The 27754-nt window shown below is 46.9% G+C and overlaps 1 protein-coding gene across 19 annotated transcripts in view; it reads right to left on the reverse strand.

Moving 5' to 3' along the window:
• TRERF1 (transcriptional regulating factor 1) overlaps positions 1 to 27754 on the reverse strand; it is a 226742-nt gene that overhangs the window by 51697 nt on the left and 147291 nt on the right. For 17 of the 19 annotated variants that reach the window (XM_021937266.2, XM_021937280.2, XM_021937279.2 and 14 more), the window contains one exon: positions 21306 to 21417. The gene's annotated coding sequence lies outside the window, so the exon portion shown is untranslated. Of the gene's footprint in view, positions 1 to 6232; positions 6366 to 21305; positions 21418 to 27754 lie in introns of all 19 variants that reach the window. The other 2 variants (XM_021937267.2, XM_031667083.1) reach the window with 2 other exon arrangements.

The following is a 27754-nucleotide window of genomic DNA, read 5'->3' on the forward strand; positions in this document are numbered from 1 at the left end:
AGCAGTGGCTCATGCCTGTAATCCCAGCACTTTGGGAGGCCGAGGCCCACAGATCACTTGAACCCAGGAATTTAAGATAAGTCTAGGCAACATGGTGAGACCCCATTTCTACAAACAATTAGCCAGGTGTAGTGGCGTGCGCCTGTAGTCCCAGCTACTTGGGAGGCTGAGGTTGGAGGATCACCTGAGCCTGGGAAGTTGAGGCTGCAGTGAGTGGTGACTGTACCACTGCACGCGAGCCCTATCTCAAAAAAAAAAAAAAAAAATTGGCCTGGTGTGGTGGCTCATGCCTGCAATCCCAGCACTTTGGGAGGCCAAGGCGGGCGGATCACGAGGTCAGGAGATCGAGACCATCCTGGCTAACATGGTGAAACCCCGTCTCTACTAAAAATACAAAACCAAACAAACAAACAAACCAACAAACCCGAAATTAGCCAGGTGTGGTGCTGGGCGCCTGTAATCCCAGCTACTTGGGAGGCTGAGGCAGGAGAATTGCCTAAACCTGGGAGGCGGAGCTTTCCCAAGATTGCAGACAGAGAGAGACTCTGTCTCAAAAATAAATAAATAAATAAATAAATAAATAAAAAAAAAAAAATAAATAAATAAGAAGAAGAAGAAAGAAGGAAAAAGAAGAAGAAGAAAAAGAAGCAGCAGCTCTACTGACTCCATGTGACCCTGGGCAAGTCATTTGCCCTCTCTGGACTTCAGCCCTGGCTTTCTCTATATCCAGATAATTGAAGCAAAGTTTTTCTAGAAAGAGAGCCTGAATAAAATCCATACAATCTCTCCCTCATCTTAACCTCACTTGTAGAGACGAATTCAGGGTTCTGGATCCAGCTGGTATTCACTGCATAGATCTGATGACTGTTTAGGGGGCAAATGCACACAGTGTAGAGGCCAATGTGGTCTCCACCTCTCCTTTTATGACACACAGAAGCTAGGGAGGGGAGGAGATGTTAAATTGATGTAACTGACATGGCTGAGCACTTCCTGTATGACAAACTGCTCTGGGAGACTAGAATGGGACAAGCTCCAACACAGTTACCTGGGATTAACAACTCTAACATCAGTACTGGTAAAGTCAGCTACAGTCTATGGTTCCAAGGAGAAAGTAGCAGATACAAATGCAGAGATCCTTAGCAAACTTACGACCCACACTTACCGCACCTTTCAGCCTAAAGGGAGAGGTGCAATAGGCTCTGAGCAGCGCATGCCAGGGACGAGGACCACTCCAGCTTACCTGGCTCCCCAGGAAGCTTCCTCCCAACCCACAGTTGACACCATCCCCCATCACCTGATGGTGGTGAGGTTGACAGATGATCCAGCTGAAAGGTCTGTAGAAAGAAGATGGGACAGAGGAGCACCAAAACAATTCACACGTGATTCCCTGAGTGACCCAAATGCTTTCATGATCACATGTGTCCCCTAAGGAGGAGCTGCTAAGAGAATTTCAGAATTAATCATCAATCAGATTGAAGACCTGCTATGTGCCAGGAGAGATGAGAGGTCAGGAGGGCCTCTGGCTTCATGAGGTTTACAGTTACATGAACTGAGGCCCTCATGGCTCAGACCAGCACCTGTGCTCTGTCATCCTTTACAGTCTTTTATACCAACTCACACTGAAGACCCTCTATGGCAGGGCCACTATGGGACAAACCTGTGTCTTTAAGATTGTAATCTGGGGAGGAGGAGGCTTCCAAAGGACCCCAAGGAATGTCAAAAGGGGAAGGCAGAGAAGAACAATTGGTTACCCCAGCCCTCGCAGGGTGGGAGCCACAATATGCGGCTTGGGCCTCACAGAAGGATAAGGTCACTCCGGCCAGGGCCCAGGAGGTGCAGTGGGCAGACCCTTGCTATGGGGGACTCCGGGAAGGTCTCTGCAGGGCACTCGGCTGAAGGAGTCTGGGCCCAGGGCCCACAGGAAGGATCCTCCACTCCTGCCCCCGAGGACTTGGGGCGTGGGGCCTTCTGAATCAGCACCTGGGACTTCAGCCAAACAAAGGATCCCCGGCCCTGCAGCTGTCCTGGGCAGGGCAGGGCAGGGCTGGGAGAATGGGAGGAGATTTCCCTCCGGCTGCTCTGAGGCGGCCCTGGCAAGAGTGGGGATAAAGCTAGAGGGGAAGTGGGCTGGCAGGGAGATCTGACCCCCTTGGCCCTACCTACAGCCGCAGAGTGAATTATTAATAGAAGAAAACACAAGTCAAGCACCTGCAGGCTCTGTTGCTATCACTCAAGCTCCACACCTAGCGTCATGGGGCCAAGCGGCCAGAACAGCCTCCGGGAGGTGGGCACCACAGACCAGCTTCCTCTGTAAGGGACGATAGGGAGGGAGGTGGCTGGTGCTGTCACCACATCCTGGCCACGCACATTGAGATGGTACCATACCCACAGACTCTCCAGGCCTGTGTGTGTGTGAGCTATACTCCCAAGCGGATCAGCTGGTGTGGCTTTGGTGTGTGGTCTTCCAAGACATCAGACTGTATAAAAAAACCAAAGGGTCACCCAGGGCTCCAGAAATGGGGGGATTATCTTGGGGGACAACCACTTCCCTTCTGTCTGGAAAACAGCTCACACAGTAAATGTCAGTGATGTACAAAGTCAGTATGTAAAATAACCGTGCAATAGTGTTCTTGTGTTTGGGTTGTCGTGGGTCCCCTCTGGGTCTCCTGCCTGCGTTTCAGACAAAAAGCCCTTGTGGAAGCCCAGGGTATCCCAGGTTACGACGTCGGTGCCACGCGGGAGCATTCTGTAAACACCGGCGGCGACACTGAACTACATCCTGGGCAGTGCCACAGTCCCAAGCTTTTCACTTTTAAGATAAGGGGGCTCGGACAAGCAATCTCCACAGTCCCTTTGGCTCAGAGTTCTAAGGTCTTTTGGGGAATTCTGGGAGTCAACAAACAAACCCGAGGGGACCTCTGGTGACTGGGGCTGGAGGCCTTCCAGTGGGACTTCCTGAGTCGCTCCCTCCTCCAGGCCTCCGAGGATCCGGTTCTGGCCTCCTTCTAGAAGCCCTGGGGGATGGTGAGCCTCACTCAGGCACCCATCTCCCAGCAGGCTTGGGCTCTGAGGGAGGGCAGGGGGAGCCCTGGTTCGCTCGCTCACTGCTCACTCGTCTCCGGGACTCAGCCATGCCCCCGCCTGACAGTGTGAGTGAGTGCTCAGCAGGCACTGACCCAGGGCAGCCAGGAAGAAGCCTCTATGCCCTGCAGCCCTCGGGGTTCAGCCCAGCCACTTGGCTGTGCCTGGCGACGTCTCCCCTGTGTGCTACGGGAGGCTGGCCTACGGGAGGTGGCCTTCCCAGGCAGATGGGTGAGCCTCCTCCTCTGAGGGTCCAGGGGGAGCCTCACTCTCATGGCACCCAGATGCAGGCTCTTGCCTATCAGTGCCAGTGCACTAAAGACCGCAGTGCCAGTCTTTAATAGTTGTCTTGCTCACACCTAATTTGGCAGCAATTCTCTTTTGGTGGCTTGCTGAGGGAGGGGAAAGGAAGGAGTGAGGGAGGTGGCCTGGAAGCCAGTCGGGAAGATGTCCTTGAGAGGCAAGTCCATGGGAGCTGTAGAGAAAGTCTGTCAGGAGGATCTGGTTCCAAATTTGTTCCAAATCACAGCATGCCACAATGAAGAAAAGCAGTATGTTTTAATTCACAAATGCTTCTAAGGATTCAGTGTTATGGAATAAAGCTGGAAGTGAAATTCCCCCTCACCTGAGATTCCCACTGTCTGGTGCTTTGTATGTGGATGGTGGCAGGGATGATGAAGGTTGGCTTCTGGTGACTGAGAGGCCTCAGGGGAAAAAGAGCAAACCCTTTCTGGGTTTGCTCCTCCTCTGGTAATCTTCACGCTCCCCTGGAAAGCCCCCAAACCTGTCTGGACCTGCTCAAGGCAGATATCCTGTTGGTCACTGGCCCCCATTATCTCACAGTCCCAATTTCTTGCCAAAACAACTTCCCTTTGCTGCTAGGGGACCCCTGCAGCTGAACCAAGAAGGCAGAAATGCGGCTCCGGAGCCTGGGCCGCAGGGAGAGTGTGAGGACCAAATCCTAGCTAAAGGTTTTACAGGCCCAGACACACATACTTCTGTTTGTTGGAAACATTACCCCACCAAGCTCAGTCACCTTAGGTACTTTATTTTTCAAACAATACTAGACTTCCAGTTCCACAGAAACAGAATTGTGTTTAATAGCTCTGTTTTTTAAAACCTCTCCCTCTCTCTCCACTGTGCCACGAGCAGTGTTTGACCAAAGCAGATTCACTCAATGTTTATGGAATACAGCAAATAAGTTTGTCAAACATCAACGGTGTGTGCATGGTAAACTATTAGAGAGTGAAGGAGCCAATCCCCTTCTCCAGACCAGCTGAGGTGGTCCAGAGTTACATCTAGGATGCCTGCTTAAGACTGCCCGGACTCTGCCAGCATCCTCCAGCCCTGTGTGGAGGCGGGTCACAGAGGGACGGCTGTAGGAGGGACACCCAGCCTGGCGCCGATGAGCTGGACTAAGATGCTGCTACACAAACAGGAAGGAAGAACAGCAACGATGGCTAACGTGCACTGGGCACTAACCCCGGGCCAGGCACAGTGCCAAGTCCCTTAGAAGCCCCTCCCAATAATTCCACAAGGTGGTAAGCGCATCCATCACCTTAACTACCTTACCAACCTCCCAATGACACCTTGCAATGACCATTCTCAGATGCATCCCCTTAGGAACATCTGTGAGAATTTCTTTAGGATACATACCCAGGAGTAGAGGAAGGTGTGTGATGCTTTTTTTGAGACGGAGTCTCAGCCCACGCTTCAGGCTGGAGTGCAGTGGTCGGATCTCGCTCACTGCAAGCCCGGGCCCCGAAGTTCACCATTCTCTGCCTCAGCCTCCCGAGTAGCTGGGACTACAGGCTCGCCACCGCCTCGGGCTAGTTTTTTGTATTTTTTAGTAGAGACGGTTTCACCGTGAGCTAGCTAGGATGGTTTCATCTCCTGACGGATCCGGGCCTCACCGCCTCCCAAAGTGCTGGGATTACAGGCTTGAGCCACCGCGCCCGGCTGGTGTGATGCTTTTTATGTGTCAATTTGGCCAGGCTGAACTACTGCCCTCAGAATTCCCTTTCTAGGGAGTTGGTTAAAGCAGAGACTCATAGAAAATGACATGTAGACAAGTGTGTATGCTGCGGTATTGCTAGCAAAGCCAAAGACTGAAAACAACCCAAATGCCTAACCATAAGGGATCGATTGAAGGAAATCATGGAATAACCGCAGGATGGGATACTATGCAGTTGTTAAAAGTAACAAGGAGACTGGGTGCGGTGGCTCATGCCTGTAATCCCAGCGCTTTGGGAGGATGAGGCAGGAGGATTGTTTCAGCCCAGGAGTTAAGACCAGTCTGGGCAACATGGTGAAACCCTGCCTTTACAAAAAAATAACAAAAATCAGCCAGGTGTGGTGATGCACGCTTGTAGTCCCAGCTACTTGGGAAGCTGAGTGGGAGGATCAATTGAGCCCAGAGGGTTGAGGCTACAGTGAGCCATGATGGCACCATTGCATTCCAGCCTGGGTGACAGAGTGAGACCCTGTCCCAAACAAACAAACCAAACCAAAACAAAAATTCCAAAAGAACAACAAGGAAACTCTCTATGAAATGATATGGAAAGATGTCCAAGGTTAAGTGAAAAAGAAAGATGCAGAACAGTATGTTCAATATGCTCTCTTTTGTGTAAAGAAATGGTTAAAATAGAACATATATGTATGGAGGTATATAGATAGTTGATTTTTGTTAGTTGTGGTAGTTACATCCTATAAAGTCTCTATGATCACTGAATTAGTGAATACTGAGCCACTGCTCCTAAGATAAGTACAGGGTTAGGTTCCTGCAAGCCCCTGGTTGCAACATTTTTGTCAACTGATCAGTATATATAACCTTGTTTTATATGTGTCTGCTTAAAGGATATCTTATTTAACATCTATTTTTTTCATTCATTAACGTTGACCTCACAGCCAACAGTACTACAACTAAGGCCTGAAAGGAGCTTATCTAATTCACCCATTTTCTCTGTAAGGCAAATCACAGCCTTCTTGTGCTGAGAACAGCAGGCAACACTTCAGCATTACACTTGGGAGCCATTTTAAACAGTGAAACCAACAACAAAAACCACAAAAATATGACAAATGCCACACTAAATACACCACAAAAAGGACACTTGTGTCCAGCAGGAGAGCTGAAATAAGAAGGCGGAGTTACCTTGTTCAAACTCAGCTTGGGAACGTGCATCGGGCGACTCAAAACTTTCACTGCTCTGTGCATGTCCTCAAATGATCAAGAAAGTACCGAGCATTGGTTCTGTGGTTGCAAATAAGTTTAGAGAGTAGAGAATCTGCACATACGGAATTTGTGAATAATAAGGGTCAACTATGTATTTATAATTGATATATATTCATAAAGAAAATCTAGAAGGATCCAAGAAACTAATAATAGTTGTCTGCAGGGAGGTGGTGGAAACTGGGCTAACTGGGGAAAAGAGCAGGAGGGAGATTATTCATTTTATAACTTGTTATATTTTTCTGTGTTTTTGAACCATGTGAATATATTACTTACAAAAAAACCCAGATATAATAAAACATGAAAAAAACCTTCTTTTTTTTTTTTTGAGACGGAGTTTTGCTCTTGCTGCCTAGGCTGGAGTGAAATGGCGTGATCTTGGCTCACCACAACCTCCGCCTCCCGGGTTCAAGTGATTCTCCTGCCTCAGCTTCCCGAGTAGTTGGGATTACAGGCGTGCGCCACCACGCCTGGCTAATTTTGTATTTTCAGTAGAGATGGGGTTTCTCCATGTTGGTCAGGCTGGTCTCGAACTCCCAACCTCAGGTGATCTGCCTGCCTCGGCCTCCCAAAGTGCTGGGATTATAGGTATGAGTCACTGTGCCCCAGCCGAAAAAACCTTTATGTGCACTTAAATTTGCAGTACATTAATGCCTTATGAATTTATTTTAACTTAAAACACAAATATCTTACTGGTCTTTTGAGGCAGGGTCCAGGACTTTTCTTTGCTCATAGATCTGTGGAATAGAGCTCTGTATTTACCTTTTATGCATAAACCACTGATGATGCATAATCTATACTTTTTCAGTTTGGTTTCTTTAAAAAGGAGCCAGAAGTAGAGAAGCCTGGTAAAGGAACTGTAGTGCTGCATCCTCTGACATGCTTTTATTTTCCTCTCCCTCTAGTGCCAATCTTTATAATTTTTAATTTTTTTTTTGTAGAGACAGGGTGCTGCTGTTTCCCAGGCTGGTCTTGAACTTCTGGCCTCAAGCAATCCTCATGCCTTGGCCTCCCAAAGTGTTGGGATCACAGATGTGAGCCACGGCACTACAGTGCCAGTCTTTAATAGTTGTCTTGCTCACACCTAATTTGGCAGCAATTCTCTTTTGGTGGCTTGCTTTTATCACTTCTTTCCAAAGCATTCAACAGTGAAAAATGTGTCGCCGGTCACACATTCTCAGCTGAGGTAGAGCAAGGTGACTCTTACTTTTCATTGAAATAGCACTTCTCTTTCTTTTTTGCATTTATAGTTCGTCAGCTTATATCACATTTAACTAATTTATATAATTACAATTACAAGGACAACTAGCACAAGCAGGTTTGGGGACCAACACAGCCCCTGACTACATTTGTGGGAGTGGGTACTCTGTTTGGGGGAGCTCTAGCAAGTTGTGGAGAAGGCCAGCTGCCACTCAGTTACGTAGAGGCTGGTTAAAGACAGTTCCACCTGCATGTGAGTGTGACTTGCTAACCTTAACATGAGGAGCATGCTAGACGTCTCTGAACTATGCCTTCTGACATCGTGCTTCATGCATTCAAATGTCAAGTAAGTATGTACAGGTCAGGCACACGCTCCTCAGGCAGAGTGCTGGGGTCCCCGTGGTGATCAGAGCCAAGCTGTCATGGGGCAGCCACTCTGAAAACATTTTCTGAAGTGAGCAGACCTTTTTTCTTTTTTCAAAGGTCTTCAAGGTAAGATTTCTGACAAAGCTGACATTTAGACTTCACGGTTTAGGAAAGGGATGGGGAAGGGCAAGTCTGTAAGATCTCCTAAAGTGTCTGGGATTAAATCCCCTGTCGGCCCCCAGTGCCCTAGGCTGAGGCGAATCCCTCAACTGTTTAGAGACAATGTGGAACCCTCTGCTTGTAAAGGCGGAAGAGGCCCAAGTCCATGACCTGAAGTCAAAATGCCTCTGTCTCGGCAGATGACCCTGACCCCTGCTTCACAGAGAATGGGAACTGCCAGCCTTTGCTCTCTCCACCTCCTCCCGCCAAACAAATTTTCACACCTCCTCCCTGCCCTAACTCCTTCCTCTTCACTTATCTGAAACAAATGGTGACCCTTTACCCAGGATCCTGAACCAGAAACTGGGACCCCAAGGGCCCACCACCTCCCCATTCCCACTCACTTCCAAGAGATGATCAATTCCTGCCCACTTCTCCTGCACAGCTTTTCCCTGGCCATCTTCTCTCATTCCCTAATCCATGCTCCTCTGGTCGGGTCTCACCCCCTCCAGCCCTGCCACAGCACCCCTCTCCTTTAAAACCTCCAGTGCTCCCTCTGCCAACAGGTAAGTGTCCAAACAGCTCAGCTGGGCTCAGACGGCCCTCGCGATCTGGCCTCACTCACCTTTCCAGTGATTTCCCCACCCACTCAGACACAGCCTGAGCACCTGTCCTATGAAGCCACACAAGGTTTCCGGAATGCTGGTCCTTCTGCTTGAAAGCTCTTTCTCCCATTCTTCACCTTCTCAGCCTACAAGTTCCTTTTCAAACCTAATGTCTTTCACGAAGTCTTCCCTGATCCTCAGCCCCTCATCATAACAAAACATTTATTGCATGCTCACTATATACCAGGTACAGTGGATATAATGGAGGTGGGAACAGAGATGGTGTCAGTTCTCTGGGGCTTGCTGTCTGGGGGTGTGCATGTCAGCCAGAGACAAGTGCAATTTTACATGTGTCATGAGGAGATATAAGACAGGGCCGAGGGTCGGGCACCGTGGCTCACTCCTGTAATCTCAGCACTTTGGGAGGCTGAGGTGGGCAGGTCACCTGAGGTCAGGAGTTTGAGACCAGCCTGGCCAACATGGTGAAACCTCATCTCCACTAAAAATACATAATTAGCCAGGCATGGTGGCACTCGCCTGTAATCTCAGCTACTCGGGAGGCTGAGGCAGGAGAATCGCTTGAATCCAGGAGGCGGAGGTTGCAGTGAGCCAAGATGGTGCCACTGCACTCCAGCCTGGGCAACAAGAGCGAAACTCCATCTTAAAACCAAAAAAAAAAAAAAAAAAAAAAAAAAAGAGACAGGGCTGTGACCTTGGCAGAAAAGTCAGGGAAGGATCCTCTGAGAAAGTCACGGTGATGCTGTGATCTAAAGATGAGAAGGACATAGGGAGGGGAAATAGGGTGCAGAAAGCTGTATTCCAGACAGCATCAAGGACAGTATGGGCAAAGGCCCTGTGGCAGGTGGGAACAAGGTGGATGTAAAGAACTAAAAGAAGGCCAGCGTGGAGGACAAAGGAACACTGTGATGAAACTGGACAGGGGCCAAGGGCAAGACCATCCAAGACTCTTGAGGCTAAGGATCCTCATCTTAATGGCTCCCCTGAAGAGCATGGGGAACCATTAAAGTATCTTGAGCTGTGTGTGTGTGTGTGTGTGTGACCAAGCACATGTAACTGATCATATTTCTATTTTGAAAAGTTTGCTCTGGGTCAGGAATGGGGGCTCATGCCTATAATCCCAGCACTTTGGAAGGCCAAGGCAGGTGGATCATTTGAGGTCAGGAGTTCAAGATCAGCCTGGCCAACATGGTACAACCCCATCTCCACTAAAAATACAAAACAATGAGCTGGGTGTGGTGGCATATACCTGTAATCCCAGCTACTCGGGAGGCTGAGGTACAAGAATTGCTTGAACCCAGAAGGAGGAGGTTGCAGTGAGCCGACATCATGCCACTGCACTCCAGCCTGGGTTACAGAGTGAGACCCTGTCTCAAAAAACAAAAACATCACAACAAAAAAATCTTGCTCTGGCCACAGTAGAGACAAAGGGTCAGCTAAGTTTTTCTGTTCAAGGCCAGATGATACATATTCCGGGCTTTGCCACCGAGAGGCAAATACAGGCTATTATGTAGTACTTACGTAATAAGAAAGAAAATTCTACACATTTTTGAGAACACTGAAAATATAATGATAATTGAGTGAGTGTAAATTTTTATAATACCGATCCTCTAATGAGAAGAATAGAATTGTTTTTTGGAGAGATAACACTTCCCCTTCAAAGGGAAGGAAAGTCAGTATTCCCATATCATCAAATGCTCATCTGTAAAAACAGCTCACAGACTGCGTGAAATCGACCAGGCAGTGGCTAGATTTGGCTCCTGGACTATAGTTTGCTGACCCCCAATGCAGACAATGGACTGGAGGAAGGTGAATGAGGACATGGGGCAACTTAGGTTTGCCATGGTCCAGGCCAGATAGCTTGGATGAGGGTGATGGAGGGGTGTTGTGGGCTGAACCTGACAGGCTTAGTGATAGAAGGGACCTATGGAGGTACAGCAGGGGGAGTCAGATGTGACCTAGATGTCAGGTTCACATCTATGAAGCTTGGAGCACTGGGAGAGCTGTTTCACATGGAGACCTCAACAGGAGCTGTCACTGAGGCAGCTGGACTGAGGTTCCAAGGCCCAGACAGATGTGTGAGGCCCCTGAGAATGGGCAGTCACTGAAGGCAGGAACACGAGGAAGGGCGGCCAGCGCGCCGGTGAGCACAGGCCCAGTGCTCGGGGGGCACGTCTTCCTCACACCATTCAGCACACTGCTTCAAACTGTTTCTTCTGTCTCCTCCATCAAACTGAGACTGCTTCTAAGGAGTGCCTCATGGTCAGTAGAATACCTTGCACCCACTGGGTGCTAAGGACATGACAGAGGAAGGCAGGGAGGGAGGAGGAAGTGGAGGCTTTTGCTTCCACAGCAAACTCAGAGCAATCACCTCAATTCACAATAGAAGCCGATTTCCTCCTCTTGCCCTGGTCAGTTGCCCCTCGCCTGTGGCCAGCCCTCCCTAGCAACTGCTTTTGAGAAGGGCCACTGGACCCTTCCCCAATCACTCTAAATCATCCAAGTGTGTGAGCACACACACATTTGCACACAAATCTCCTTCCGATCAACCCTGGGAGCATGATTTGTGGTGATGGTGTATTGACAACACACTCATCAACTGTCAGCTCAACATGTCTAAACATTATGTCCCATCACCCAGAACATCATTTTTTTTAATTAAAATAAGTTAAGTGGCAATCTCACAGCAAGGAGAGAGGAAGGAAAAAAAAAGCCACAGGTTAAAGAAAATTAATTTATCCTTTTTTCCATTTCTTTCCTATTTTGTTTTTGTACAGAAGAGTAAAAGGCTCATAATTGCATCTCTGTAACAGCCCTGGGATGGGGAAGTCAGTGCTGGGATGTGGGGTGGCCTGCTCCAGTGACCACATGGTGTGTTCGCTTAACATCAGTGGAGCCCCCGGCTTGGAGACCAGTCTCCCTGGGCCACAGTCACGAACCCTCTGGCTCGGTGTAAAGTCTCTGAGAAGGACACCAAAGATTTTGTGAAAGGGTGTGCATGTCCTCATGGCCAATACTAACATTCTAGAAACTATTTCGTAATAACATTCTTGAAAATATTGCAAAACGAATGGACAGATACTATTTTGTTCTATGAGGTCACAACAAACCTGTGAGGTCAGAACTGTCTTCTCTATTTGAAAGGAGGAAATTAACATGCAGGGGATGAGCTTCCCAAGGTTGCACGATTAGTGATGAAGGGCTAAGCCCCCAACCCTCTCCTGCCAAAGGACGAGGCTTCCTCTGATATTCTGTGGTGCCTCTTGTCCTCCCGCTGCAAATCTGTTCAGCATGAAGCTACTTCCTCCTTGCTGGATGCTTTCAGCTTTTATTATTGGTTTTTGAAGGGCCATCGAGAAAGTTTATGCCATAGTACAGGCATGTCCCATGAATCTGGCTGTCAGCAAACTTCAATGCTTTTTAGCCATGAACTTGGAAGTGTGAAAAAGAAGCTGATGCACTTTACACTAAAAAAAAAAAGTTCTACGCTTAAAAGCTCCAGTTATCTGGACAAGTTTTTTTGTTTGTTTGGCTTTTCTTTTTCTTCTTCTTCTTCTTTTTTTTGTTTGTTTTTGAGACAGAGTCTCGCTCTGTCACCCAGGCTGGAGTGCAGTGGCGCGATCTCAGCTCACTGCAAGCTCCGCTTCCTGAGTTCATGCCATTCTCCTGCCTCAGTCTCCCGAGTAGCTGGGACTACAGGCGCCCGCCACCAGGCCCAGCTAATTTTTTTTTTTGTATTTTTTAGTAGAGACAGGGTTTCACCAGGATGATCTTGATCTCCTGACCTCGTGATCTGCCCGCCTCGGCCTCCCAAAGTGCTGGGATTACAGGTGTGAGCCACCGCGCCCGGCCCTATCTGACAAGTTTTTACTCATCAGAAATATCTCACTGGAGAGAAACAAACGGATTATATGACAAGTATTTTCCTCACGGAAGCACCAAGAACACTGCTTCTGGGGTCAAAGATTGGGGTTCAAATCTCAATGTTCCACTGGCAAAGTGAGTCCCTCCAGCAGGCCTATCTAACTTTGCTTTTGAGCCTCAATTTTGACATCTGTGAAACAGTAATAATAATACCTGCTGTTCTGGGTTTCTGAGAAGATTAAACAAGGGAAGGTACAGGACACATGTGCTCCCAGGGAGGACTCGAGCAGTCTCATTGCCTGGGGTGGGGTTTCTGTTGTTTTGTTTTGACATGGGTTACAGTTTATACCAGGCTCAAAGACTGAGGCTTGATTGAGTTGGTTTGGTTATTTGTTTCCTGGGCAACCTTCAGCCCTCCTTTTGTTTCAGTCAGCAGAATGGTGCTCAGGGGCAGAAACTGCCAGGAGTGGACACAGGAGGGAAGAGAGAAGGGCAGCCCGGGCCCTTTGGGATAGGGACCAATGACCTCGCTTACTCTAACATCCCCTGAAAGCGCCTGTGTCCAGGGCACATTTGTTTTATCCACAATGATGATCCAGAGACATCAAGGAAAGGCCATAGTTCATTCAGTAGAATTGTTCACTGACAGCAGGAAACAGAATGCAAACATGCACATGACTGGCTCATCCTTGCAGGAAGTCCAAGAGAGAGAGGCCTACAAGTCTACACTGGTCAGTGCAATTCAAGGGGTGCAAAAGAGGGAATTGGTGTGGCCACGGGTCAGGCTGAGTTCTCCAACTAGGCGTTACTCATAATGAAGGTGGTGTTCTACTTTCTGGGATATGGTTCTCAAGCAGTTCAAGACCCCAGAAGAGGAAATGAGATGTAATTATTTAGTGGCAATCTAAAGCTTAATTGTATGCAGTAGAATATCACTTCACCTGGTATCACCATCTAAAAAAGTTAGAAAGGGTGGCCTCTGTTAGCTAGAGTCATTTCAGTTCCTCTATAATACCAGATAAAGTGATACTCTACTTCTTTTTCTGTTTCAAGAGGGTACCCAGCTCTCCAATTCCAGAAAATTAGCAGTAACTCTGTCCATATTTACCATTTTCTTACTTTTAGTTACAGCCTTTCCTGCTTAAATGACATTCCCCTTTAAGGAACTGGGGACACACTGCCTGGAAGGGCTGTCCCAGGAAATCGGGTCTGGAGTGACCTCTGTGGCCACATGTGCCACCTGATCCGATGGGCACATGGGCCTTCCCTGGTAGAAGCTCCTGACTCTCTCAGAGCTCATGCCAGCCTCACAGACATGGAAAAAGAAAAAAATGAGGCCAAGCTAACCCTGACAGTTTGTGGGGGACACTCTCGTACCCATTATTTCTCTGTAAGGCAGGCCCAGCAGGAGGTTTTATCTCCATCTTGAGATAAACTATGGAAGCTCCGAGGGAGGAAGAGAGATTTCCAAAGGATCACACATCCTGGTAGAAGCCAACTCAAGGGAGATGAGAATCAAAGGCTCCCAGTCCCAGGCCAAAGAGCCTCCGAAGACCACAAACCACTGCTACTAGAACGAGGCCAGAGCCTCCACATGGCTTGAGTGTTGTCCAAAAATACAAACAAGAAGGCATCACTGAAGTGCAAAGAAACAAACTCCTATTTGTTTCTATTTCATCCATAAAAATGTCACAGCTTTCTCTGAATAGCTCTCATGTTGTCCTCCTTTTTCTCTGCACTCTTGGCCTCCTGGACCTGAACCAAATCTCTCCCTCTCCTCTTAGTTCCGTGAACACAGATTATCTCCCTCTTCACGGGACAGTCACAGGAAATCTAAACATTTTCAGATGGGGTTCTTTTAAGCCCACTTCCCTTATCCTCCACCCACCCCCCACCCTCTTGCTGTGTATTCAGGAAATGCAAACCCAATATAAAGATAACCCGGACCAAACAGAAAAAGAGATGTACCCTGTGACCTGGTTGAGTAAATGACTTCCCCTCCCTGCACCTCAGACTCAGCTTCTGCAGAATAAAGTTGGACCTGAGGAGCCCCAAGCCTCTGTTGGACGAACCTCCTGAGACCCTGCCTGGCCTGTCCAGGACACTGAACAATCTTGGGCCAGGATATTAAGATAGTGGGGTTTCCCACCAATGACATCTGATCCCTAAGGATCTGAGCCTTTCAGGGAAACAGTGCTAGAAGTCAGGATATATGGATTTCAGTCTCAGTTCTGCCATATTTTGGGAAAGGGAAGAGAGTGAGCAGGGGTAGGAATTAGAGTGAACTCAAGCTCTAGAGATATATATATATATATATATATTTTTTTTTTTTTTTTGTGAGACGGAGTCTCGCTCTGTCTCCTAGGCTGGAGTGCAGTGGTGCGATCTCAGCTCACTGCGACCTCCGCCTCCTGGGTTCAAGCAATTCTCCTGCCTCAGCTTTCTGAGTAGCTGGGATTACAGGTATGTACCACCATGCCCGGTTAATTTTTTTTTTGTATTTTAGTAGAGACATGGTTTTGCCATATTGGCCAGGCTGGTCTCAAACTCCTGATCTCATGATCTGCCTGCTTCAGACTCCCAAGGTGCTGGGATTACAGGTGTGAGCCACGGCGCCCGGTCTTAATGTTGTAATTTAAAAAAAATAGAATAATGGATATGACTGGCATAATAAATACTGAAATATTTTTAGAAGGGTTCCACCCAACAGTGAGAAGGGGCTGATAGCCAATCTCCAGGGCAGCATGTGAAGATTTGATGTAGAGCACATTTCCACCGCTTTTATGTGGCTCTTTAAGCACAGAGCTCTTGGCCTGGGGCACCTCCTGCCTCTACACCCGCAATAACCCTGGCACCCCAAACTCCTCAGATAATGTGTCCCCTGGCTTCCTGTCCTGAAAAGGGTCTCCATCTGCATCTAGGACAATCCCTTGTTGCACTGTACAGAGCTAGCCGACAACAGAACTCAACCTGAGGTGTCATCTGATGAAGAATGTTTAATCTACCAGGTAAGCTCTCCATGGGCAAGGTCAGTTAGATGGCGTTAGTAATCAATCTTGGTTCACAGCTCTGAGTAACCAGAATACAGAAGGGGCAGGAAGGATGAATCATGATCAGGACAGAGGCTGTTAACAGACTTTGAGGTTTGCTGCGGGGGACGAGGGGTGGGGTAGGGCTGGGCATTTAACTCCAGGCAAACAGGCTTGGCCACTCGGCTGGGTTGGAAATGCCCAATCATCTTGGGAGACTGGGATAACAAAGAAGCCCCCTCCCTAACTCTAACAATGTCCCTGCTTAGTCCCCCTAGAAACCTTCACCCTTCTAAATATTTGAGCAATGCTTGGAAAAAGATAAGAGGTGAACTTCAAATAATGTTTTGGTGCTCCCAAGAGGCTGAACAATCCCTGTTTTACAGAAGTGAGGTGGTAGCCCAGATGAGCTGAAGCATTAGTCAAAGAGACAGAAGCCATGTGGAAACCCATTCAAGACCTCCATGCTCATCAGCTACGAGTAGTCAAACACACTTGGGAAACCTGTTGTCAAATGTCAGCTGCAGGACTTCTGAATGCTTTTGATAATGGGAGATGGCGCTCCAAGAGGGAACACAAGGCCATCTGTGGGGCTTTCTAAACCCCAGTTCCTACCATTTCTACACCCAGGATGCATGAGGCTCCTTCTCCAGCAGCTCACCTTGGCTGCCCCATAAGACCAGCTCAAATCATCATCCAGCCTCATCCAGGAAGCCCTCCCTGACCATTCAAGGGCACCGTGCTTTTCCCTCTTGGATATCCACTCTGAGTACCTAATGATCTTATGAAGATGTTTTAGACTTTATGCATTTTTTTGGTTATAAAGTCCTCTTGTGATTAATGGACTTTAATTTTAGAGTAGTTTTAGATTCACAGCAACTTTATGCATTCTTTTATAGTACTTGCCCACTGTACAAAGCCCAGAGTCACTATAAATAGCAGGCTTTGAAAAAAGACTTGTTGCCTGATAGATATCAAATCAGGAAACAACACATGTCTAGGTGTAATATAAAGGCATTTATTAGAAGAGGGCGTTAAAAGTGAAGTCTCATGCCAGGTGTAAGAATAGAGCTAAAGGACATTGACGACCCTTCTGCCCCAGCCCCACCACTGCTGAAAATGCGTCCTCAGAGTAGTAATGCAATCCCTTGATCTGGGGGCCCTGCAAGGGGAACCTCCACAGTGAATCCACACAGCCCCAGCTCCACCGCGGTACCAGGACACAGGGCACAGCTCATCAGGAAGGCCAAGATCTGGAGTCTAGAGGTCTAGGCCCCATTTTCAGAACCCCTGGTTTACATCTTCCACAAACACTGGCCAGACCAGTGCGTTCTATCTTCCCTCAGATTATTTTTAAAAACACCACAGTTCAAAGAACATCATAGCGAGGCCGGGATTCCCACACTTACATTAGATTTCTGCCTCCATTTTCACCCTATTTTATAAACCGGCTTTGTCAATTTAAAAGCATCACCAGCAAGAGCACTGGCCTTGAAGTGGTCTGTTCTCAGTCATAGTTATATGAACCACCACTGACCAAGTGCTGATGATGTCCAAGCTCTGTGTTACAAGCTCTACAGGCATCGTTTCATTAAGTCCTTGAACAGCTCTATCCACTGTCCCCATGTGACCAATGAAGAAACGGAAGCTTAGAGAGATTCAGTTATTAAGTGGCAGAGCTAGGTTCAAACTCAGCTCTTTCTCCCTGCCCCTCAAAGCCCAAAAGCCAAACCACTGGCTCTGTAGACTCCCCTCCAATGAAAGGCACACCACCATGAAAAAGAAAAACCAGTTGCAGGAAGGATGGGGAGAGGGGAAAAGGAAGAAGAGGCAGAGGGAAGCGAAGAAGGTGAGAAGAAGGAGAGAGTAGCATAAGGAGGAAAGGAAGCCAGGGTCTGGATGAGAAGCCCATGGGATCTGGCTTCAGGTTCAGAAGACTTTCTGAAGAATGGGAATGAAGCAGGAGAGCTGCTAGTGACTGCCAGACAAACCACAAAATATGCAGAAGCCATTTCCTCCCTCAAGGAAGATAAACAATAGATTCATAAACAAAGTATACAAAGCTGTTCAGCTAGTTAAAACATTTTTGTAGCAACTCATATTCTTTGTGAGACTAAAGTTTGTCCTCACCAATGGTCAACAGTTACCTTGGGGAGAGGGAAGGTGGGGAGAGAGAAGAGGAGTGGGACATATTCTCTCCCAGCCTTTCACCTGCTAGGCCTATGGCTATACCCTATCTGAGCTTCAGGTCACTCTTCTGTGAAGAAATAGAAATTCCTGCCCAACAGGACTATTGTGGAGAAGAAAAAGATATAGTTTTGGCAAGATGGCAGACCAGATACCTTACCTGCCCCTCCTAATGGAAAGAACTAATATGCTGGATACAATTTTAGATATGAGGACTGAATACACATTGCTGAGATAGTACAAACGAAAAGACCAAAACAAACCCAAAGCAGGAACCTTGGGAGGTGAGCTGGCATCAAAGCTGGCTTTTGCCCTGAGGGTTTCTGCTGAAACCTGGAGATTCTAAGTTTCCCAATGACAGCAGCACAGGGTTAATGGCCTAGGGAGACCCCTCCACAAAGTTGGGACTTCAAATGGCCCCACTCCACAAAATTCATTCGACTTGGTGAATGAGAAATAAATGCACAACACAGAAAGAGACTGCAAGAAAACTGGACCTTGGGCTGAGCAGGGAATGGGGGGAGAAACTCTCTCCTGAAAATGTGTAACCATAGCTGGACTTCACACAGGTTTGTAGCCTGAAGTATATTACTTGGGTAGCCAGAAAAGCCTTAACTAGAAAATTAATTTAAAGTGATTTTTGTTGGTAGTGCCCACCAGACAACTAGCAGAAGTTAACGCAAATCCTCTCTGGCAAAGACAACTCAACCCACACCTCAGATAATTCCCAAAGATAAAGTGCCAAGAAAAAATGAGCAATTCACAGGAAATAAGGCATTACGAACACCAGCCAGCAGAAACGGCAAGTGGCAGAACCAGACCTACAAAGACTTCAGATTTGGGAATTACAAGACACAAAATTATAAAATTTCTAAATACCAAATTTATTATTTTAAAGAAATAAACATCTTCAGATATGAGCAAGAAATGAGAGACCACAAAAATCACCAAACAGAACTTCTAGAAATGACAAATAAAGAAAGCAAAAAGAAAAAAATCCAATGAATGGGTTAAACAGCCTTTAACACACATAATATATTAGTTAAATAGAAGATAGTTTTTTTTGTTTTTTGAGACAAAATCTGGCTCTGTCGCCCAGGCTGGAGTGCAGTGGTGTGATCTCAGCTCACAGCAACCTCCACCTCCAGGGTTCAAGTGATTCTTGTGCCTCAGCCTCCAGAGTAGCTGGGATTACAGGTGCACGCCACCACACCAGGCTAATTTTTGTAATTTTAGTAGAGATGGGGTTTCACCATGTTGGCCAGGCTGGTCTTGAACTTCTGATTTCAGGTGATCCACCTGCCTCGGCCTCCCAAAGTGCTGGGATTACAGGCATGACCCATTCCCCCAGCCAGAAGATGGATTTGAATAAATTATTCAGAGTTCAGCACAGAGAGACGAAGAGATGAAAAGTGTAAAATAGGTTTGAGGGCGGTGACTCACGCCTGTAATGCCAGCACTTTGGGAGGCTGAAGTGGGTGGATCACTGGAGGTCAGGAGTTTGAGACCAGCCTGGTCAACAGGGTAAAACCCCATTTCTACTTAAAATACAAAAATTGGTCGGGCACAGCGTCTCATGCCTGTAATTCCAGCACTTTGAGAGGCCGAGATGGGCGGATCACGTGAGGTCAGGAATTTGAGACCAGCCTGGCCAACATGGTGAAATCCCATCTCTACTAAAAATACAAAAACTAGCCAGGCATGATAGTGAACGCCTGTAGTTCCAGCTACTTGGGAGGCTGAGGCAGGAGAATTGCTTGAGCCCAGGAGGTGCAGGTTGCAGTAAGCCGAGACTGTGCCACTGTACCTCAGACTGGGAGAGAGAGAGATTCTGTCTCAAAAACAAAACAAAACAAAACAAACAAGTAAACAAACAAAAAAAGTTAAGATAGCTACTTGGGAGCCTGAGGTGAGAGTATCACTTAAGCCCAGGAGTTTGAAGCTAGCCTGGGCAACAGAGCAAGACCCTGTCTCTAAAACTATCTATCTATCTGTCTGTCTGTCTATCTATCTATCTATCTATCTATCTATCTATCTATCTATCTATCTATCTATCTACATATACATATCCAGCTAGCTGGATAACCCCTGAAAAAACACACATAGAGTGTTTTTTCTATCTATCTATCTATCTATCTATCTATCTATCTATCTATCTATCTATCAATCAATCATCTATCCAGGTAGTTAGCTGGGTAACCCCAGAAATAACAGACATAGAGTGTGTAAATTCCAAATAAGAAGATGGAAAATGGAATGAGGGGGGAAAATACCTCAACCTAAAAGAAAGAGCAGAAAAAATTAAATGTATATAAAGATGGTAGAAATAAATCCCAATTCATCAATAAAATACACCAGTTCTAAACATCTATGCACCAAACAGCATTGCCTCAAAACATATAAAGCAAAAATTTCAGCATTGCCAAGGAGCAACTGACAAATCCAGTGGGAGGCTTTAACTAAAACACCTCTCTCAATAATTGATAGATAATCAGACAAAATCAGAAAAGGATATACTATAGATGATTTGAGCTGCAGAAGAAACTAACTTATTTTTCAATGATGGTATATAGAAAACTATATCCAATATTTGAAGATTTTTTTCAAGCACTTATGGGACATCTAAGAAAAAAGTTGCAGAGATAAAAATGTAAACAAGGAGCACATGGAAGTAGTTCGATGCATATTTCAAACTCTCTCTAAGAATCTAAACCTATTTTGTCTTTAAAGACAGAGACCCTGTCTTTCTTCTTCACTGAGATATCTCCAGAGTCTAGCACAGTGCCTGTCACAAAGGAGGCTGTAAATAGCCACTGAAGAATGAATGGTGAATGAATGATTCTCTACTGAAGATGGTGCAGGTTGCATGAGCAACCAGCAAGGCAGACACTGGAGATAACTAAAGCCCTTTCCAGGATGGAGGGGATGAGAGGACAAGGTGACTGGCACCAGTCCCTAGGGAGAATTTATACCAAAAAAGGAAAGACGGAGTCATGACAGCCAAATCTTCAAATCTTCAAACCGAATGAGAGAGGCATGTGGAAGAGTCTTTGAAAGCCAAGTCTTTGCGGTTCCTAATGGCAGAGCAGAGGCCAGCAGACAGAACTTTCTAACAACTAACTGTCCAACACTGGCTGGAAACTGGCCTGTCTAAGGCCCCTTACGACTCTGTGTGGGACGGAAGTCCGTGTGGCAGGTACTGGGACTCTCAGGTCGTGGACTGAGTAGTCTTTCTCATTCTATCCTGTCTCAGAGATTTTTTCATTCAAAATTCCCTGGATACCCCATCCTGAAAGACCCTATCCAAGGTCCCAGATTCAGGAAGTGGTGGAAGAATAAGAAGAGCTGTATTCTAGACACTCAGCTCAGTCCTTTCTGCTCCATATTGGGCTCTCCTTTAACCAAAATGAGCACGCTTTAACCTGTAAGGCTGACACGCACTTTCTAAGTCTACCCTCATCCCAGGAAACCTCATTCTTCTAGCACACAGCAAGGGATTACAAACGCATACAGAATGTACTAAAATGAAAATTCCTCAGCCTTCCAGAAGAAGGAAAGTGAGCTTACCTTGACCTCCGCAGATGGCTGAGTTGGGGGCCTGGTTCTGGGGGCTTCTCCTGCGGTCGGCCAGTCATGCTGCTTTCATGCTGCTGGACAGACGGGAAGAGGAGGCCTGGTCCTATGGGGAAAGGAAGAAGGAAAGGTCATTTCCTCATCATTTGCTCCTAGCTCTCCATCACCATCCTGCAGAAGACACTACCAGAAATCCCAGGGAAATTCCTGAGGCTGTCCTCACCCACTCTTAGGTAACAAGAAAGCAGACAGGCATGCATTCAACAAACATTTCCAAAAGTCTGCAATGTGCCAGGCAGGGCGCTGAGGAATGAGGCCACGGAGATGAACTGCATGCAGTCTCTGCATTTAGGAAACAGTCAGAAAGAGAGACAGACAGAGACAGAGAGACATAGAGAGAGAGAGAGAGACAGACAGAGACAGAGACAGAGACAGGGAGAGACCTGAGTCTCATTATAACATCATTTGCTAAGTGCTGCGATTTCCCAAATCCATTCAACAGCTGACTTTCCTTATGGGGGAGCGACAGCAGCTTACAGGTGCCTTGGCATAGAGCGTCTCAAGTCATTTGTCATGAAGAACCAGTTTTTTCTTTTTTTTTCCCCCCGAGACAGAGTCTCACTCTGTCGCCGAGGCTGGAGTGCAATGGCGCGATCTCGGTTCACTGCAACCTCCGCCTCCCAGGTTCAAGCAACTCTCATGCCTCAGCCTCCCAAGTAGCTGGGATTACAGGTGCCCACCACCATACCTGGCTAATTTTTGTATTTTTAGTAGAGACGGGGCTTCACCATGTTGGCCAGGCTGGTCTGGAACTCCTGACCTCATGATCTGCCCACCTCGGCCTTCCAAAGTGCTGAGACTACAGGTGTGAGCCACTGTGCCCAGAGAAAGGACCAGTTTTTTAAAAAATTTCCACACCATTACAGATGACTACTTTAATAAAATATAGTAAAAATGAACTGCTAGAAAAAGGAAATGAAAAGATACTGATACAAAGTGCAAGCTCACTTTTAGGTTCTCTGATTCAACAGATTATTCCGTCAAATCGGCATGAAAGTTACTAAGCACCAACTCTCAGTTTCTGAACTTATCTCATGGACTGCTAAAGAGTTTGCAGAGAGCACCACTCCTGAGCCACAGCTGAGTAGTAGCATTGCGATGGTAGAGACTTCCACATTGCACACCTTTCCTAAGATGTCTAGTTGATATCTTGGTTCAGAGAGGGAGGCTAGAAAGAGAAATGATTTCAAATTCACTCTCTGGACTATAAAAAGTTAGTTCAGAGAGTCTCTCTTTGGGAAGGAGAACCACAGCAGGAGCTTTGGGAAAGTGTGGCTCCATGCTGTCTGGAGACAGGTGGTGGCACCCACCTGCTGTGTTCAGGTAACAAAGTGTGAGGCTCACGGAAAGCTGTTCCTGGAGCCCTGTCTGCCTCCACCCTGAACTTCCCAACCCTAACTATGGCAACCCCACCCGAAGCTCCCTCCCTGAATGAGAAGAACAAAGAGTCATCTATTAAAATGGACTGGGACATTTCAGAAAATAAATCATTTTCAAAATGTCAAAAGGGCTGCTGGTATGCATTCCTACTATTTAATGCTATAAAATGATTTTTTTTTAAAATGAGAAATCCTTTGTCTGTGACAGCCAGCTCCAAAAAAAACCTTTAACTGCCTATTTCCTTAATACTTGAGGGAGGCATTACAAGTCATTTTCACCCATTTGAATGTTTAAGAGAAAGTGCTCATTCTTCTAAATTCACTGCTTTTAAGTAGTTTTTATTTTAAGCTTTAGAAGAAGATAACTCTGCAGAAGAAAACTTCCTTTTTCAAAGCCTTTTTTTTTTTTAATGCAAACACACATACACTCTCACTCCCTGCTTCAAATGTTAAATCATCTGCAATTTTGGAGTTTGTTGCTTATGAAATTCTAGCGATAAGCACATCACAAACATTCCTATAGCAACAGAGTGTTTTTGAAGCAACATCTGTAATGTTACAAAGATTGTATATCATTATCTCTGAATGTTGGCGAAGGGAAGGTTATGGGGAATAACTGTTTATGTACAAATAAGTCAGTACAGTAACTGGCAACCTGAATAGCAGACCTTACCGAGGAGCTAAGCATGGCACGGGTGGGAAGCAGGAATGCACTTCATTCTGTTTCTATGAATAAATTCACCATCCTTATCCTCTATGTGTGAAAATAACTCTCTAGGGTCCTCTCTGCAGCAGCATGAGCTCTTGGAACTGCTTGTCTTATGGGCAAGAGTTTGTCTTAGACAACCATATGGTCAACTTTTATTAACCATCTACTATATGTCAGGCATGGAGCTAGACTCAGAGCTTCTAAAGATAGGTTCTTCTTCAAAGAGGCTCAAAAGAGACATATAAACAGATAATTACAATTCCCTGAGAAGAGATTATTGACTGGAGTTAAGGGAAAGGAAATGAAATTAACTAGCTCAATCCATTCGTCCAACTATCCATTCACCCATCCAATGTTGGCTGGTGCCTAGCATGTACTAGGCAAATGCAAGGCACTCGGCATACGAGAGCTGAGTGAGACCAATGTGTTCCCTACTTTCATGGAGCTTACAATCAAGTGGAAGAAGGAAACCAACATTAACAAATTAGATATAACTATAATAGTGGTCCCCTAAAGAAGCATAGCTAATGCATAATAGCATATGCCAGAAGGTGGACTAGCATGGACATGGGGCAGAAGTGCTTTCTTAAGGAATTAGTCTTTAATATGAACCCTAAGAATAAATTACTGAAGCAAAGTAGAGAGGAAAGCAGGGGAAAGATAGAGAGCAAAGGTGCTGCTGGTCCCCCGAGTAGCCTGTGCAAAGGTCCTGTGACATGACAGAGCATGGTGTACTATAACTAGGAGAGAAGGCTCTTAATCAGGATTGCACTGTTTCTTAACTTCACACTGTGCTCCAACCACTGTGGCATTCAAGACAGGCATTAAAGATGTACAGATTTGGCTGCGTACAGTGGGTCACACCTGTAATCCCAGCATTTTGGAAGGCCAAGGCGGGTGGATCGCTTGAGCCCAGGAGTTCAAGACAAAACCTGGGCAACATGGCGAAACCCTGTCTCTACAAAAAAAATACAAAAATTAGCCAGGTGTGGTGGCTTGTGTTTGTAGTCCCAGCTACTTGGGAGGCTGAGGTGGGAGGACCACTTGAACTTGGGAGGTGGAGGCTGCAGTGAGCCGAGATCATGCCACTGCACTCCAGCCTGGGTGACAGAGCGAGACTCTGTCTCAAAGAAAAAAAAAAAAATGTTGTACAGGTTTTTCCCAAAAGCACCCAAGAAGTTTTCTAGGGCAAATTAGGAACATGCTGTGCCTAACTGCTAAATTCTTCCTCTTCCCAAACTGGCATGAGACATCCAAAATAGGGGCACCCTTGCCCTCCCTCCCAATGTGTGATAAGTTTTAAGATTCTTATCTACTTGTTTTCTGCAACAGTGGTAAATTCAGTCTGGCCGGTGGCAAAATTAGGTGGCCAATGCTGACATAGGGATGTGGATAAGCATTCTATTAAAATTATTCCTGGAGAAGCCTCATGGGGGGGTGTTACTTTCTAAGGAAGGTGATGCAATTTCATGCATAGCGTGTGAGCTTTGGAGCTAAGGAGACCTGGGTTCTGCCCTAGGTCTGGACCTGCCCCTCACAAGCCGTATGGCCTTGTTCCACTTCTGTGAAATGAGGTTAGCAGTGTCTTCCTTGCTGATCAGGGAGATCAGTGAGAGCACAGGTCCCTCACTGAGCATGCTGCCCCTGCTCCCAATGGGCCCTGGATAAGTGGCAGCTGTTGCTAGCACTATGCCCAGTGAGTGGGGATAGTCATGCCCCTCCCTCTATGTGAATATCCACAAGAATCCACAAGGATTTCCCAGCCGGTGCTGATGCTGCAGGGCAGCTTTGCAAGGGCTCAGACTTAGCTGTCACTGACCAGGGGTCTTGATGACTTGCTGTTTCTTGGTGTGTGCCTTCAAAGTCCCCAATCACTGTGCTGAGCAATCCCAGAACAATCCAGATACCTGGCCCCCACCCCTTAGAAGTCAGTAGAACCTCCCAAGCTGAGACAATGAAAAAACTCTCCAGACATTGCCAAGTGTCTCTTGCAAAATCAGTCCCAGTTGAGAACTACCACTCTACTGTGTACAGAAAGGCCTACCCACAGCAAAGATTATTCAGCTCACAAAACCAGGGTGCTTACAGATAGCTCCTCCCAGGAGCTCAGGGCCTGAAGCCAGCATACCTGGATTCTAGTTCTAATTCCAGCTCCACCATAATGATTGGGGTCCTCTTGGACAAACAGCCGAATCCCAGATGGCAGGGGAGGTGGAACAGCTACTATATCCCAAAGGCCAAAAAGGCCAAAGAACAGCTATTATATCCCATTCAGACCAGTCATGTTGCTAGGACTTCCCAGACAGTGCCTCTAGTATTTACAACCATCCTGCTGAGGTGCTGTAGGGATCACCATTCTACAAGGGAGGAAGGGAAGGTCTGATGCCTTGCCCAAGGTCACAGAACTGAGTGGTGGAGCCAGAGCTTTAAGGGCCAAATCCCATCCTCTTTACCCCATCACCCTACCTCCTTACAGGGGTAGAAATCTTATCTCCTTCCCATATGACCAGTAAAGAGGCGGCCCTGGAGGGTTCTGTGACTTTCCAAGGACCTGTCACATTCATCATGCCACCCAGCAAGGCCAGAATCTTCCCATAGCCCCACACTGCTATCAGAATCTCAGTTTCCCTTCTGTGCAATGGGGGTGACAAATGCCACGTCACACGCCACACTGCTGTTGGAGTTAAGGGAGAGTGAAGATTAGGAGTCTTAGAGAAGGAAGAAATTAATATGCAGAAACAAACACTTTAAATGAGTATCTAAAAGCCCAAATCAAAGAGGGGTTCTCTGCAGCCACAAGGCCGTTGAAAAGAAAAGAACAGCTCATGTCTACCAGACTGGGGACTGGGGGTTCAGCCAGGGGAAGGGAGGGACACAGGATATAAACTATGAAGCAGGACCAAATGAAGTGTGAAGAATTCCCTCCATGCCACCCACAATTCATTAGAAATTGGCGCAGATTTTAAAAAGAAGAAAAAGGAGCAGGGGGAGGAGGATGGAGGAAAATGGGGAGGAAGAGGAATTAAACGTGAGACAGGCTCCACAGAGCATCTGAGAAACAGTGCAGAGAGGAATCACTGCAATGAGATCCCAGGCTCCAGTCACCTAGGGACCCACCGTTCTGTCAAATGAGTTCTATGTGGAGATGCTAGGAGATGTAATTTTCAAGTGAGGCCCAGAAACTTTTCAGATATGAGGAAAACTCCCTTCTCTCTCCAAACATCTCTCCTTTTTTTTTTTTTGGACAGAGTCTTACTCTGTCGCCTGGGCTGGAGTGCAGTGGCGCAATCTCGGTTCACTGCAACCTCTGTCTCCCAGGTTCAAGCAATTCTCCTGCCCTAGCCTCTTGAGTAGCTGGGATTACAGGCATGCGCCACCATGCCCGGCTAATTTTTGTATTTTCAGTAGAGAGGAGGTTTTGCAATATTGGCCAGGCTGGTCTCGAACTCCTGACCTCAAATGATCCACTTGCCTCAGCCTCCCAAAGTGCTGGGATTACAGGTGTGAGCCACCACACCCAGCCAATCTCTCCCTTCTTTTAACGCCCTTCCTCTCTCTCCATGGAGGCTGAGTAAATAATTTTCACGCACTGGAGAAGGTGATCCTGCCCAGACCATGATCACTTAATCAGGCCCTCATTTATCTGCTCATTCCAGAGCACAGAAGCTTGGGCCTTTCACACCAATATCAGAGCAGCTCAAACACTGACAGCATGTAAGGTGGACTCACCACAGGCCAACATGGGTGACAGGCTACCATCTGCTCCCCAACCTCAGGCTGCCCAACCCCCTTGCTCACAGCTCCAACCAGCGTGTCTTTCAAGTCCTCAGACACACCAAGCTCTTTTCTACCCCCGGGCCTTTGCACGTGCCAGTCCCTCTGCCTGGGATGCAGCTCTCCCCTCATTAGCATCTAATCGTCTGTCAGGCTGTAGCTTCGGGAAGGTGTCTCCAACTCTTTGAAATTTAATGGGGCAACAGCATTTATCAGAGTTGTAATTACTCAATTATGTGATTAACGAGTTGGTCTCCCCAGTCAGACCATTAGCTCTATCAGGGCATGGGTTGTGTCTAATGGCCTGGCACAGCGGTCAATCCTGATTGCACATCAGAATCACCCGGAGCTTTAGAAACTAGGGATGCCTGGGTTCCACGTGGGCTCTTGTTGAACACCTTGTTAAACAAGAGCGTGCAAAGCTTGCCAGGTGGCTGTGATATGTGGCCAAGGCTGAGACCGACGACTTGAAGAAGAGGACCTTGGCTTATGTCCTAGAACAATTTTGAAGCGGTGCAGGC

The sequence above is a fragment of the Papio anubis genome, chromosome 6 (assembly GCF_008728515.1).
Source record: "Papio anubis isolate 15944 chromosome 6, Panubis1.0, whole genome shotgun sequence".
Taxonomy (NCBI): domain Eukaryota; kingdom Metazoa; phylum Chordata; class Mammalia; order Primates; family Cercopithecidae; genus Papio; species Papio anubis.